Source organism: Heterodontus francisci, unplaced genomic scaffold (assembly GCF_036365525.1).
Source record: "Heterodontus francisci isolate sHetFra1 unplaced genomic scaffold, sHetFra1.hap1 HAP1_SCAFFOLD_278, whole genome shotgun sequence".
In the NCBI taxonomy this organism is placed as follows: domain Eukaryota; kingdom Metazoa; phylum Chordata; class Chondrichthyes; order Heterodontiformes; family Heterodontidae; genus Heterodontus; species Heterodontus francisci.
Window position 1 is genome coordinate 1,575,881 of NW_027141343.1, and position 15,499 is coordinate 1,591,379.

Sequence of the window (15,499 nt, forward strand, 5' to 3'; positions counted from 1 at the left end):
CACAATATTACAGACAGTATTTCCGCGCTCGCGCCGTTATATTAAAAAAAAGTTTGTTACTCAAAATCTTTTTAGCTTTATTTTCAATGGTTCTTCTGTTAATTCGGTTGTCCAAGTTCCTTCCTCGGCCGGGGTTTGTACCGGCCCCTTGATTCTTGTGTAGTGGGTCCAACCTCTTTCTGCCGTTCTTATGGCTGTTTCAGTGGTTAGGAGAGTCTGGTATGGTCTTTCCCAGTTCAGTTGTAGCTTAGTCTCTTTCCACGATTTCACCAGAACCCAATCTCCTGGTTGGATCTTGTGCACTGCAAATTCGAGAGGTGGGGTCTGTGCTAACAGGCCTTGCTTCCTGAGGAATGACAATGAGGAAGACAACGCCAGTATATAGTTCTTTAGAAACCAATCTTTAGTTTCTAAGGTTGGCATCTTGCCCCTGGTTCCCATATAGGGTAATCCGAATAGCATTTCATAGGGGGACAGTCCCACATCTTTTCTAGGGGCTGTCCGAATTCTGAGTATCGCTGTAGGTAAACATTTTGTCCAGGGTAACCTTGTTTCAAGTATCAGTTTGGACAGGTGTTTCTTTAAGGTCTGATTCATTCTTTCCACCCGCCCTGAAGAGGGAGGGTGCCAAGGGGTATGGAAGTCCCATTGGATTCCCAATCCCCTAACTATTTCTTGTTATAGCTTCGAGGTAAAATGGCTTCCTTGGTCTGAAGTGCTGTGGCTGCCACAGCTTGCACACACTCTGGCCATCCCTTTTAGCTATTTCATTGTGGTTTCTGCCACTTAAAATCAAAGCTCAGCAAAGCTACTATTCCAAACTTGGCTATATTTCCCATTAAGCATAGTGCCATGCCTTTCTGCTCACTTCCACATTCCCCCCTTTTATCATTCTATGATAACCTTCTCTCTCTACTGATCAACGTATATATGATTATATATATTCACTAGGATTATATGGATCTATTTGCTCAAATAACATTTAAACAGTATAAGATAAAAGCAAATATAAAAAACTCAGCCACTGCTGAATCAGAAGGGTAGGCTGAGCCACCCTCTAACAAGGGGGTGTGTATTCGCCTGGTCGGTATGTTTTTCATTCTAACTTTTCCCTAGGATTGTCATGTCTGGGTGATAAGAAGAGTGCTGTTGAAATACAATGTCTCTCTCTCTCTCTCTCGCTGTACCAGCTGCAAGGCCAAGTTGCCTCTGCAGCCCTGAAGTTATGAAGTCATTTCTGATAAGCTGTCCCTCCCTGCAGCACTGAAGCTAGCTTGTTAGCAGTACATGACTGATTAATTGTTTCAGGGTAGGCTGAGCCACCCTCTAACAAGGGGGCGTGTATTAGCCTGGTCGGTATGTTTTTTATTCTCGCCTTTCCCTGGGATTGTCATGTCTGGGTGATAAGAAGAGTGATGTTGAAGTACAATGTCTCGCTCTCTCTCTCTCTCGCTGTACCAGCTGCAAGGCCAAGTTGCCTCTGCAGCCCTGAAGTTATGAAGTCAGCTAGCTTGTTAGCAATACATGACTGATTAATTGTTTCATCTTAAACGTTCCCATGTAATTCTGTTCTTAAAAATTCTAAAATCTAAATTCTGTTCTCACAGTCCCCCCTTTTGATTCTTCAAAACATTTTTAAAAATCAATCCCTTGATCCCACCTAGGTGCCTTTAATGGTCTCTATTTGTCTAGAAACAGCCTTCAACACCCAGAGGGGTCGCACTCAATACGTCGCCTGCTTGTGCCATAAGAGGGGCCTGCGGTAACTCTGTAAAGGCATAAGTTTTGCAGGGGCTTCAACTACTTGTTTACAACAATGCCTTTTACTATCAGATTTCTAAGGTCTTTCATCTGGCCCCTATGGCCGATATTATTGTTCTGCCACTGCGGGTCTTGATTAGGGTATTTTTGTTCAGCTGGTTCGTTTCCCCCTACCCCGGGAGGGTTTTCTCTTTCCCAAATTTTCAGGGGTCTTCTACGAGGACTTTCATTTCCTTTTTAAACACTCTTACCTCTCCTGACGTTAATGGTGCACTAACAAATCCAATTTCATTATTTCCTATTGGTACCTCTCTCAAGGGCATCATTGTCTTAGGAGACTCTCTGTCTCTATCGTCGTCGTTATCGTCGGGTTTAGGGGTGGTCCTTCTTGCTGTCCTTAGATCATATTTGGGTCTTTTTCTCCTTGGTTTTTGACTCTAAATCCCAATACTCCAACATCCGTCCCAATGGACTTTCTGGAGGGATGTTGCCGGCAGACTTTCCTTGTCTCCCATCGTCTTCCTTTTTAGACGATTTATTTCCCATGGTTAACTGAAGGGTCTTGTACCCTACGGTATTCACCTCCTAGCTGAAGGGTCTTATACCTTACGGTATTCACCTCCTAACTGAAGGGTCATATACCCGACAGTATTCACCTCCTAACTGAAGGGTCTTGTACCCTACGGTATTCACCTCCTAGCTGAAGGGTCTTATACCTTACGGTATTCACCTCCTAACTGAAGGGTCTTATACCATACAGTACTCACCTCCTAGCTGAAGGGTCTTATACTGCAGGACTGTAAAATTCACTCCTCAAGGACATTTGGTACTTCGAAGGTCTTTTCCTACAGTTAACCATAAGTCACCAAGATAATACTTAAAAGTCGTTTTTCCTACCTTGGTCCGTGCACGGAGTTGCCTGACTTCACATGTGTACCTGCCGCACGAAATACTCGTTCAGAGTGACTTCCCTAGGATCGTTTTCAGTCAATTACTCGGGTCCGCTACCAACGAGAGAAACGAGACCGTTTTTAAATTAACGGGACGCCTCTTCTCGTCTGTCGTCGGCCGCGGTCCCGGCAATGATGAAGAGATCCCGGACGAGCCCCCAATTGTGAGAAACGTAGCCCACTTAATAATAATTTACACCAAGTCAAACTCTGAAGAAGTAAGTTTATTTAACGTTCTTGCAAGATCGGGTGTCCTACAAGCAGGCACACCGATCAACATATTCAGTTCATGTTTATACAATACAAATCCATTTGTCCACGCCTTTATTTTACATTATTGGTTATAACGTATTATGACACTAACCTATCCTATGGTTGCTACAGTCTCCTCCTCTGTTTACTTCTCCCCCTACTCTAACTTTCTAGCCCCTAACTCTTGTTTTTGTTTTACCTTATTTGGCTCTCCATTGTGTGTTTTAACTTGCAGCTGTCAGCCTTTATCTTAGTGGGGCAGTTTCTTATTCACTACATCCTTTGTTCTAACTCTTGCTGTTTCTCTTTTATCTGCCTAAGCACAATTTTTAAGTGATGTACTGTCCCAAGGTCTGTACTTACATACCCTTATCAGTTCTCTTTTTCAGTGATGTACTGTCTTAAGGTCTCCACTTACATACCCTTATCAGTTCTCTTTGTCAGTGATTTCATTATGTTGTGTACAAATGACTTCTTGGTAACTTTCCACAAGCTGTAGAAACAACATTTCAGTATTTCTTATTCTCACAGAATGCTGACAGGGGAGGGGAAGATGAGGTAGGTGGTGGCATCACGCTGGAGGTGGTGGAAATGGTGGAAGATGATCCTTTGGATGTGGAGGCAGGTGGGGTGGAAAGTGAGGACAAGGGGATCCCTGTCGCAGTTCTGGGAGGGAGGGGAAGGGGGAAGGCAGAGGTTGAGGGTCCTGTCAACTACACTGGGAGGGGGGCAAGGGGTGGCGGTTGAAATCTGCTGATGTTGTTGAATTTAATTTCAAACACTCCTTGAACTCTCTGCCGATGAAGACTGAAAAAGGGAAGAGCAACCACACAACAAGGGTCTCAAATCCAAGACCCTGAGATTAAAAGTCTCATGCTCTACCAACTGAGCTAACAAGGCCTGAAACAGTACTTCTACTCTGATACAGTAAATCCACTGACAGAAGCCCCAAAGTGTGAGAAATTCCTCTCACTCATCAATAATAAATCTGAAATCTTTTTACCTTCCAAATGCTGACATCTATTTTTTCAGTATTTATTTCTCTCTCCTTTTTATTTAGTTCATGCATTTCTTCAGATTTTTTTTTTTAATTATATCTGAGGGAAGAAATGAACAGATCTGGCAGCTCAAAACTGGGCATCCATGAGGCACTGTGGGCCATCAGCAGCAGCAGAATTGTATTTAAACACAATATGTTACCTCATGGCCTGGCATATCCCTCACTCTACCATTACCAGCAAGCCAAGGGAGCAATAGTAGTTCAATGAAGTGTGCAGGAGGGCATGTCAGGAGCAGCACCAAGCAGACCTAAAAATGAGGTGTCAACCTGGTGAAGCTACAACACAGAATTACTTGCATGTCATATAGCGGAAGCAGCATGCAATAGACAGAGCTAAGCAATCTCACAATCAACAGATCAGATCAAAGCTCTGCAGTCCTGTCACATCCAGTCCTGAATGGTGGTGGATAATTAAACAATTAACAGGAGTCACAGAGAGTCATAAAGTCGTACAGCATAGAACCAGGCCCTTTGGCCCACCGCGTCCATGCCGACCATAATGCCTATCGAGACTAATCCGACCCGCCTGCATTTATTCCATATCCCTCCATGCCTTGCTCATTCAAGTACCTGTCCAGGTGCCTCTTAAATGTGACTACTGTTCCTGCCTCCACCAGGCAGCTCATTCCAGATACCCACTATTCTTTCTGTGAAAAATTTACCCCTTTGACCCCCTTTAAACCTCCTCCCTCTTAGATTAAATCTATGCCCTCTAGTTTTAGTCACCCCTACCATGGGAAACAGAGTCTGGCTATCTACACTATCTCTGCCTCTCATAAAGCGTGACGTAGGAGTGAAGAACGAGTGACCAAGAGGAGGAAAGTGGCACGGCATAGAGCTAATGGCTGGAGTGGGGGTTGGGGGGCTGGGAGCGAGTGGCAGGAGAGCTGGGTGACGCGAACAGGGAACAATCGGCCAGGGGAGCAGCGAGGTGGAGAGCGAGCAGCTGAGGAGAAGAAGCGTCAAGGCCGAGTGGGGAGAGCTCCAACCTCAAAGTCTCCCATTCAGCCGCTTCCTTCAGCTGAGTGAGAGGCTGGATACCCGATGACACTTTAGCGTGCATGTGCGAAGATGGACCAGGCGCTGATTTGCGATGATGTTGGTGCTGAGCCATGACATCATCCTGTGCATGTGCCACTTAACCCTGGCAAGATGTAGCTGTGCCCATGCGCAGCTTGGCGCTCTCTGATGATGTCAGCAGGCCGCTCCGTTGATAGGAATCACATTGTGTCTGCAGTGCCCACAACCCAGGAAAGAATAAAAAAGAGATTTACCACAATGGTAGCAGGGTGAGGGATTTCAGTTATGTGGAGAGATTGGAGAAGCTGGGGTTGTTCTCCTTGCAGCAGAGAAAATTCAGAAAAGATTTGACACATTTGTTCAAAATCATGGAGGTTTTCAATAGCTTAAATAAGGAGAAACTGTTTCCAAGTGGTAAAAGGGTCAGTAAGCAGAGGACACAGATATCAGGTGATTGGCAGAAGAACCAGAGGTGACATGAGGAACCATTTTTTACACTGCAATGTGTTGTGATAAAGAAAGAAAAGACTTGCATTTATATAGCACCTTTCCTGACCACTGGATATATCAAAGCACTTCGTAAACAATGAAATATTTTTGAAGTGTAATCACTGTTGTAATGTCAGAAATGCAGCAGCTAATACCCACAAACAGCAATGTGTTAATGACCAACTGATCTGATTGAGGGGCAAATATTGATCACAACACCAGGGAGAATTGCTCTTCACTTGTTTGAAATTGCAGCATGGGATCTTTTACATTCACCCAAACATGCAGACCAGGTCTTGGTTTAACATCACACCTGAAAGGCAGCACCTTCAACACCCTCAGTGCTGCACTGGAGTGTCAGCTGTGAAATCTGAACCCAGAAGCTTGTGATTTCGAGGTGAATGTGACCAACTGAGCCACAGCTTTTACCTGAGTCTCAATCCTTCTACCAACAGTTTCTCTCTATCGGATCTGTCACGACCCCTCATGATTGTGAACACCTCTATCAAATCTTCTCTCTGAGGAGAACAACCCCAGCTTCTCCAATCTATCCACATAACTGAAATGCTAACCACATGTTGCAGAAAGGAATTTTTCCTCATGTTCCTTCACTGCTTTCCACTGGTGCTGGGTAATTGCAGAGTGTGGGGCCGGAATGTTGCTGCTTGTCCCGGCCTCACTCACTCTGGGAAAGAGGGAATAATTGATGCATCTGTTTCTGTATCTGAAATGTGACTTCGATCTGCTGTTATTAACCGAGGCAGCGCTGCAGGAGGATACGTTAATAATCTCTCACTAATCAACTGCAAACAGTCAGAATGTGTAACTTTGAGCAGCGCTTTCTGCACCGTCAGGGCTGGAAAGTTGAGGGAGGGAGAGACACTGTCAGTATCTGAGTGTACACAGCACTGTACAGAGAAAGAGCCAATATACCGGGGCTGAGACACAGTGTATCTTTTCACATTTAATCACAATAATATCCGGAGTCAGGAACTGAAAAGGATGAAAAACCGAATAATAAGAGCAAAAGTAAGAAAACTAAGCAATTATAGATTAGCTGATGAGCATTCTCTGTGTTACCTGGTCTACTGTTTTATTTTCAATGCTCTCTCCACTGTGGCCAGGGAAGGATTTCTTCTCAAGGGCTGAATATTCACAAAGCTTCTTGGAATTAAAAATCTTTCAAAATTAATTCCATGGAGCTAATGGGGAAAAGTCAAATAACTGCATCTATTATCGGAGAGCTGGTTGGTGATGACGTGGATGTGTCTGCAGTGTGCAGGACCAGACTGTTTCTATAGATTCACAATGAATGTTCAACCCTTTATTTGTAACAGTAAAACTGATCGTGGACAATGGCTATTCTGGTTGCAGCAACCTGAAGATTTAACTCATTGACACCCTGCTTTCGGGTAATCTAGAAAGCACAACACCCAGCTCTGTCAGTTAGTGTGCTTGTTTGTTAACCCACAATTTGTTGGTTCAGGCACTTAAAAGGATGAGGCTTTATTAACTTAAACTCTTCTACATCTGCTGTATTACTCTTGCTGTTGATTCTTCAAAGATAAGTTTAATCAAGTCTTTCTTTGTGAAATCCATGCTGACTGTGTTTTATTATATTTTCATTTTCATATGTATTTTCCACTTTTGGGGATTACAGGATATTGTCATTTTTTATTGATTTTATTTTTATTTATTGCACTTATTGCCCATCCCTAATTCCCTCGAGAAGGTGGTGGTGAACTGCCTTCTTGAACCACTGCAGTCGATGTGGTGCTGTTCGGAAGGGAGTTCCAGGATTTTGACCCAGCCACAGTGAAGGAACGGTGATATAGTTCCAATTCCAGGATGGTGTGTGGCTCAGAGGGAACTTGCAGGTGATGGTGTTCCCATGCATCTGCTGCCCTTGTCCTTCTAGGTAGTAGAAGTCACGGGTTTGGAAGGTGCTGTGTAAGGAGGCTTGCTGCCTTGCTGCAGTGCATCTTGTGGATGGTACACACTGCTACCACTGTGCGTTGGTGATGGAGAGAGTGAATATAGTGAATGAGGTGCCAATCAAGTGGGCTGCTTTGTCCTGGATGACGTTGAGCTTCTTGAGTGTTGTTGGAGCTGCACCTATCCAGGCAAGTGGAGAGGATTCGATCACACTCCTGACTTGTGCCTTGTGGATAGGGGACAGGCTTTGGGGAGTCAGGAGGTGAGTTACTCGCCGCAGGATTCCTAGTGTCTGACCTGCTCTTGTAGCCATGATATTTATATGACTACTGCAGTTCAGTTTCTGGTCAATGGTAACCCCCAGGATGTTCATCGTGGGGGATTCAGCACTCGTAATGCTGTTGAATGTCAAGGGGAGAGGGTTAGATTCTCTCTTGTTTCAGAAGGTCATTGCCTGGGACTTGCGTGACTCGAATGTGAAATATCCTTATTGTAGGGTATTGTATTGTACTGTACAGTGACTACACTTGGAAAGTACTTCATTGGCTGTAAAAGGCTTTACAAATTCCTGTGGTCGTGAAATGCATGTGTTGCTTTTTCCATTGTTATCAATGTCATTGTGATCAAAAGATAGGTTTCGTGAGCACAAGGTTTAAATCAATGTTGATTCAAATAATGTAAAAGCATCTATATTCTTGCACTATACTTAATAATCACCATCTTCCTATCCTTACAGAGCACAATGTTTTTGACCCTGAAATTGATTCCACAATCTCAGTCCCTCAGACAATTTCAGCCCAGTTCTGATGAAAGATCACAGATCTGAAACGTTAACTCTGTTTCTCTCTCCACAGATGCTGCCAGACCTGCTGAGTATTTCCATCATTTTCAAGAGTCTCGATTTAATGAATAGGAAACTTGTTTCAGATCAGATTGGGAGACAGTGTGAAACCACTCCATTGTACTCATGTCTGAGATTCTGAGGACAGTTGGCTGTTAGTGGAAGACATCATCAATTAAATGTACCTAGCAACAGCTCAGACCAATTATTATTTTACAAGGTGGTGTGATGGCCATCCAGGGGTTAAAAGTAGGGATCTTGTAAGGTTTCAGTGTGCAGGAACACGAGAAGATCTCAGGGGTAAAGGCTCAGATCATCCACCAAGTTCTCCACCTGATGAGGGATCTAGGCTGGACAAAGAGGACCGTGACACTCTGAGACCAAGCTCGACCAGTCCACACACCTGCTAGAGCTGTAAAGTTATATTCCCCAAGTTTGTTCAAGATAATTTTACTTCCAATTATTAAGTACTATTTTACTCTTAATAAAAGTTCTGGACTTATTAATCAAGTATCCTGTTGATTTAATTGGTTAAAGTCATGCCCAAAGAGATTGTCCACAATAGACTTTCCTGAACTGAAAGATAAGTCTGCAAGGATTGCTAATTATACAGCCCTGTTTAAAAAGAGAGATAAACCCAGGAACTACAGACCAGTTCGTCTAATGTCAGTGGTGGGGAAACTTTTAGAAACAATTATCCAGGAGAAAATTAACTGTCACTTGGTAGAACATGGGCTAATAAATGACAGCCAGTACAGATTGGTTAACAGAAGATTGTGTATGAATTAATTAATGAATTAATTTCTTTGATGAAGTTTCAGAGAGAGTTGACCAGGGTGGTGAGGTTGATGGTGTGTGTCTGCACTTCAAAATTGTGTTTGAAAAAGTACCATAAAATAGACTTGTTAACAAAATGTGAGCAGATGGGATTAAAGAGGCAGTGGCAGCGTGGATACAAAATTGGCTGAGAGACGGAAAGCATAAAGTAGGGTGAATGCTTGTTTTTCAGAATGGAGGGACTAATCCAGTAATGTCACTGTTGTCGCAGTGTGTGCAGTGTCTGACCCTGAGCTGTCCTAGGGAGGGGGCTGTTTGTGATTTTCCTGTGGGGTATATTATCATCAGGGTATCTCTCTGAGCTGTCCCAGGGATGGGGCAGTGTGTGATATCCTTGTGCATGTCATGCAGGCCCACTGGCGTGTGGTTCCATCCTGATGCCAAGAAACAGAGCCCCATCTATGGGCAAAAAGTCTCACTTCCCCGTGGGTGTCTTGAGAGAGAAGAAGGCTTAGGGAGTAAACCTGGACAGTAAATCCGGAGTGGAGTCCCATACCTGTTACTTATCAGGTAGTTTTCCAGCAACTCCTACAGCAGAGCTGGTACCAAATAGTACTGGTTTTTTCCTTTCCTTTGGACAATACTAGCAATGCTGAGAGGGGGTCCTGATGCTCAGTGTCTCCATACTATTTTCCCAGGCCTGTGCCCTGGAGAGGACACTCCAGCTTCATGGTTAAACATTAGCAAAACATGGGAAGAAACAGTTACCGATTATAAGCTCTCACTCAATTGGTGTAGAGTATGAGCACTAGGGGCTACTTTTGACAGTGGGAGAGATCATCGCGTCTCAATGGATAACTGCCACCTACTCCAAGCTGTGCAGCCCCCAGTCAGTTAGGTGCTGTCCTGCCACGACCTACTTGCTTCAATGGGTGCTTACAGCTTCGAGAGATATCTCTCAACTGGCGGATTGATAATCTATGCACCAGGCAAGACAAACTCAACAATGAAGACACCAGTGCTTCGCATCACAAGCTGGAATGTAAGGACCATGTGTCCTGGCCTTACCGACAACCTTCTGCAGGTTGATGGCACACACAAGACAGCTGTGATTGACAAGGAACTCACAAGGCTCAATGTGGACATTGCTGTGCTGCAAGAAACTAGACTCATTCAAAGTGGATCCCTCAAATAGAAACACTACACCTTCTTCTGGCAGGGGAAAGCCCAAGAGGCAACTCGTGAGCATGGAGTGGGTTTCACAGTAAATAACATGCTACTTGTGATGAGTGAACCACCCACAGTAGGCTCAGAGAGACTTCTTACCCTTCACTTGTCAACAAGCGCGGGCCCAGTTAATCTCATATGCATCTATGTCCCGACACTCACCTCCACCCCAGATGTCAAGGATCAATTCTATGAGACACTTGACACTGCCATCAGTAGATTTCCCAGCACCGAGGGACTGTATCTTCTAGGGGATTTCGACGCAAGCTTGGGTACTGACGACAGCTTGGCCAACGAGCATAGGGCACCAGGGGATTAGCAAGATGAACGAAAATGGACAGAGGTTTCTGGAGCTATGCTGTCACCATGGACTCTGTGTGACGAACAGCTATTTCCAGGTCAAGCTGTGCCACAAGGTGTCCTGGAGACATCCGCGATCATGCCACTGGCACCAGCTAGACCTTGTCATCACCAGACGTACCACCCTCAGCAGTGTCCTCATCACACGCAGCTATCATAGCGCTGACTGTGACACTGACCACTCCCTGGTGTGTAGCAAGGTCAGGCTTCAGCCAAGAAAGCTTCACCCATCCAAGAAGAAAGGTCGTTCTCGGATCAACACTTGCCGAACCACTGATCCAGAAAGGACCCAGGAGTTCCTCAACATCCTCGATCAGGCTCTTTCAGAAAACGCCCAAGGCCTCAGTGCAGTGTCAAAGTGGAATCATCTGCACGCCACCATCTATAACTCTGCACTCGCTGTGTATGGGAAAAGAGATGGGAGGAATGCTGACTGGTTTGAGGCTTATTGGACTGAAATGGAGTCAGTTACTGCAACTAAGAAGAGAGTCCTCATGAACTACAAACAAGTCTCCAGCAAACAAACTCTAGATGCTCTCAGAGCTGCCAGAAACAAGTCTCTGCAGACTGCTCAGCACTGCACCAATCAATACTGGTTAAAACTCTGCAACAGCATACAAACTGCCACTGAATCTGGGGGATGCTAGAGGGACATATGAAGGAATTCAACACACCAAGGTTCCTTAGACAGCACCTTCCATACCCGCAACCTCTACCAACTAGAAGGACAAGGGCAGCAAATTCATGGGAACACCACCACCTGCAAGTTCCCCTCCAAGCCACACACTATCGTGACTTGGAACTATATCGCCTTTCCTTCACTGTTGCTGGGTCCAAATCCTTGAACTCCCTTCCTAACAGCACTGTGGGTGTACCTACCTCACACAGACTGCAGCGGTTCAAGAAGGCAGCTCACCACCACCTTCTCATGGGAAATGAGGGATGGGCAATAAATGCTGGCTTAGCCAGTGATGATCACATCACATGAATGAATAAAAAAAAAAATTATGAAAGCAATGGGAGCAGCAGTAACTAAATCAACACCTTTGAAGACAAAGACAGGGGTGATCATCACTGAACCTGACAAGCAGATGGAAAGGTGAGTGGAGCATTGCCTTGAACTCTACATAACGGAGAACATTGTCATTGAAGTAGCTCTCAGCACCATTCCAGACTTCCCTGTCATGGAGGAGCTGGACAGCGACACCACCATAGAGCTCAACAACGCCATTGACCGTCTAGCCAGTGGTAAAGCCCTGGGAAATGATGATATTCCACCTGGAATCATCAAAAGTGGAAAAGCAGCTCTGCTGCAGCATCCCCATGAACTTCTGTGTCTCTGTTGGAAGGGGAGATCTGCGCCTCTCAACATGCGTGATGCAAACATTGTCACCTTGTGCAACAATAAAGGCGATCGCAGTGACTGCAGCAATTAGCGAGGCATCTGCTTGCTAAGTATTGTGGGGAAGGTCTTTGCTCGCATTGCTCTGACCAGATTGCAGACCCTGACATCGCATCTATCCTGAGTCTCAGTGCAGCTTCAGAGCTGGTAGATCGACAGTCGACATGATTTTCTCACTTCGGCAGTTACAGGAGAAGTACTGTGAACAGGACAGACCACTCTACATTGTCTTTATAGACATCACCAAGGCCTTCGATCTTGTTTGCAGAGACGGACTCTTCAAACTGCTGTGGAAACTAGGCTGCCCTCCTGAACTCTTGGGTGTCATCTCTTCTTTCCACGAGAACATGCACAGTTCCGTCAGTTACAATGTAGCAACATCAGACACTTTCACGATCAGCAGTGGGGTAAAACAGGGCTGTGTCCTGGTGCAAACTCTCTTCGGAACGTAGGAGGAGGCAGTTTACCCTGTCGAGCCTGATCTGTCATTCAATTACATCCTTGATGATCATCTACCTCAACACCACTTCCCCGCGCTCTCCCCATATCCCTTGATGTCATGAGTATCAAGATTTCTATCAATTTCTGTCCTGAACATGCTCAATGAATGAACTTTCACAAACCCCTGAGGTAGAGAATTCCAAAGATTCACCACCCTCTGAGTGAAGAAATTCCACCCTATCTCAGCTTTTAATGGCCTTTTAAATGAAACTTTAAGGAATACAAGCCCAGTTTCCTCATAAAACAATGCCACCATCCCAGGGATTAGTCTGGTGACCCTCCGTTGCACTCCCTCTGTGGCAAGTATATCCTTCCTTAGATAAGGTAACCAAAACTGTGCACAATACTCCAGCACGATCTCACCAAGGCTCTATACAATTGCAGCAAGACATCTTTATTCCTGTCCTCATGACCCATCGTGTTAAGGCCAACATACCATTTGCCTTCCGAATTGATTGCTGCACCTGCATGCGAGCATTTAGTGTCTCATGAACAAGGACACCCAGGTCCCTTTGGACATCAACACTTCCCAACCTCTCACCATTTAAGAAATATTCTGTCTTTCTGTTTACTCTACCAAAGTGGATAACTTCACACTTATTCACATTATATTCCATCTGTCATTTCATTCACTTATCCTGTCCAAGTCCCCTGGAAGCCTCCTTGTAACCTCCTCACAGCTCACATCCTTTACAATTGGCATATTCCTCTCCATGCTGCTATTTTAAACTTTCAATGACTCAGATGGGGGTGTCCACCTGCATACCAGAGCTGATGACAAGCTGTTCATCTTGGCAAGACTGCGCACCAAGACCAAAATGAGTCAGTTCTTGGTCTGTGAGTTGCTGTTTGCTGATGACGCTGTGCTGACATCGCATAATGAAGTTCATTAACAGCAGCTTGTCTATCGGTTCTCCCTGGCCTGCAAGGAGTTTGGACTGACGATCAGCAGCAGGAAGATCAAAGTTATGGGCCAGGACTTAGAGACTCCACCTTCCATCAACATCGACAGGCTCACTTTGGAGGTTGTCAACAGCTTCACATACCTTGGATCAACAATCACCAGCAATCTGTCCCTTGATACTGAAATCAGAACCAGGATTGTCAATGCTGCAGCTGTCATGTCAAAGTTGAGAAGACGAGTGTGAACCGACAGCAAACTGATCGAAAATACAAAACTCCGCGTGTACCAGGCTTGTGTTCTCAGCACCCTCCTTTATAGTAGAGAAGCATCAACAACTTATGCAAGCCAAGAAAAGCAGCTGAACAGCTTCCACCTCCGCTGTCTCAGATGGATATTGGGCATCTCCTGGCAGGACAGAGTGCCGAATGCAGAGGTACACCAGAGTGCAGGGATCTGCAGCATGTTTGCCCTCTTGAGTCAGCGGTGACTCTGTTGACTGGGTCATGTGTGCTGAATGGATGACGGTCGCTTTGCCAAAGACATGCTCTTTGGTGAGCTTGCTATCAGCACGAGACCAACAGGTCACCCACGTCTGTGATACAAGGACATCGGCAAAGCGAGATCTCAAGCTGACTGGGATTGGAGTCGATGCATGGGAAGTCCTTCCTGCTGACTGGAATTCCTGGAGAAAGGCATTCAGGAAGACCATGGGAAAAGCAGAGGACAAAAGAAATGACCAGATGGTGGGAAAGAGAGGTCAGAGGAAGGAAAAATTATCAGTCGACCTCGGGCCAATGATAATCATCTGTACCAGCTATGGAAGGGATCGTCACTCACGAGTCGTCCTCGACAGCCACAACAAACGATGTTTCACACAGAAGTGACGTACACCCCGGGTGCAGCCCATTGTCTTCCGAGACGGACGGTTGCCTATTACAATTACAACTACAGCTGCAACTACAAGAGCGAGTCAGAGGCTGGGAACTCTGCCGTGACGAACTCAGCTCTTGACTCGCCAAAGTCTGCCCACTATCTGCAAGGTCTTCCTCTGATTTCAATTGCACACACATTTGCAATCTGGCTCTGTAGCTTAGTTGGTTCAAGCACCTGTCGAGTAAACAGAAGATCCTGGGTTCAACTCCCAGCAGAGCCTTATTTCACAGTAGCAACATGCTTGAAAAGTTTCATTATCAACACTGACATCTGTGTCTTGTGAGCTTCAATTCAAAATACATGATGAATTTCAATCACATACAAAAACAGCCTTTGTGAAGGATATGAGTTTGGAATGGCTGTTCCTCCTGGTACAGAACTTCAGTGCGAATACATCAAAGGTGACTTCTTTGACATAAATTTGTTCACAGTTACATTCAACCTGGAAAACAGCTTGATATTAATCTCACTGAAGGAGAGTGTTTGTGTCATTATGTGTTGCTTTTAACCGAGACTGGGACATGACGCAAGTGGGAGGGTTTAACTGAGGTTTGGAATATTTGTCAGTCAGGAACAAGAAAAATCAAAGGAACCAAATAAGAAAACCTATGTCTCATGTGGTTACCGAGAAACGGTGAGAAGATATTAAACTTTGTTGTATTTAATACAACTGTGTGAACTTTGATCTTTGCGGCCTTTTATAAACAGTATTTGAAGGGTCTCAGTAAAAATGTTCAGTGTTGATGAGAGTGGGGTCTGGGTGAGCAGCTGCTGAGCGTGACAGGGTCAGGACTGGATGCAGGAAGTTCTCTGACATTCTCTCTCTCTCTGATGGGTTGAGTTGATTTTCAACTGGCAGCTGTTGCTGTTTTGATAATTCAAGTTCCCTCCACCGATTTTTTTGAACAGACAGTGCAGTATGAGGCTGTAAAGGATTAATGCTGAAGACAGTGGGATCAACCCCTCCCACAATCAGAGTGATGATGTAACAGTCACATGAGATGAGGTTTGGGAGAAGAGAGAGCAGCACCAAGGATGCTCGTTTAGGAGGCTTGATGAGTGTGTATATAGTATTGTGTAAATTAGA

At 45.0% G+C, this 15,499-nt stretch overlaps 1 non-coding gene across 1 annotated transcript; it reads left to right on the forward strand.

Moving 5' to 3' along the window:
• The first annotated feature begins 14,558 nt into the window (after positions 1-14,558).
• Positions 14,559-14,632, forward strand: trnat-agu (transfer RNA threonine (anticodon AGU)). Its single transcript has one exon. It is a non-coding gene; the product is annotated as a tRNA-Thr (tRNA).
• Positions 14,633-15,499: the final 867 nt, after the last annotated feature.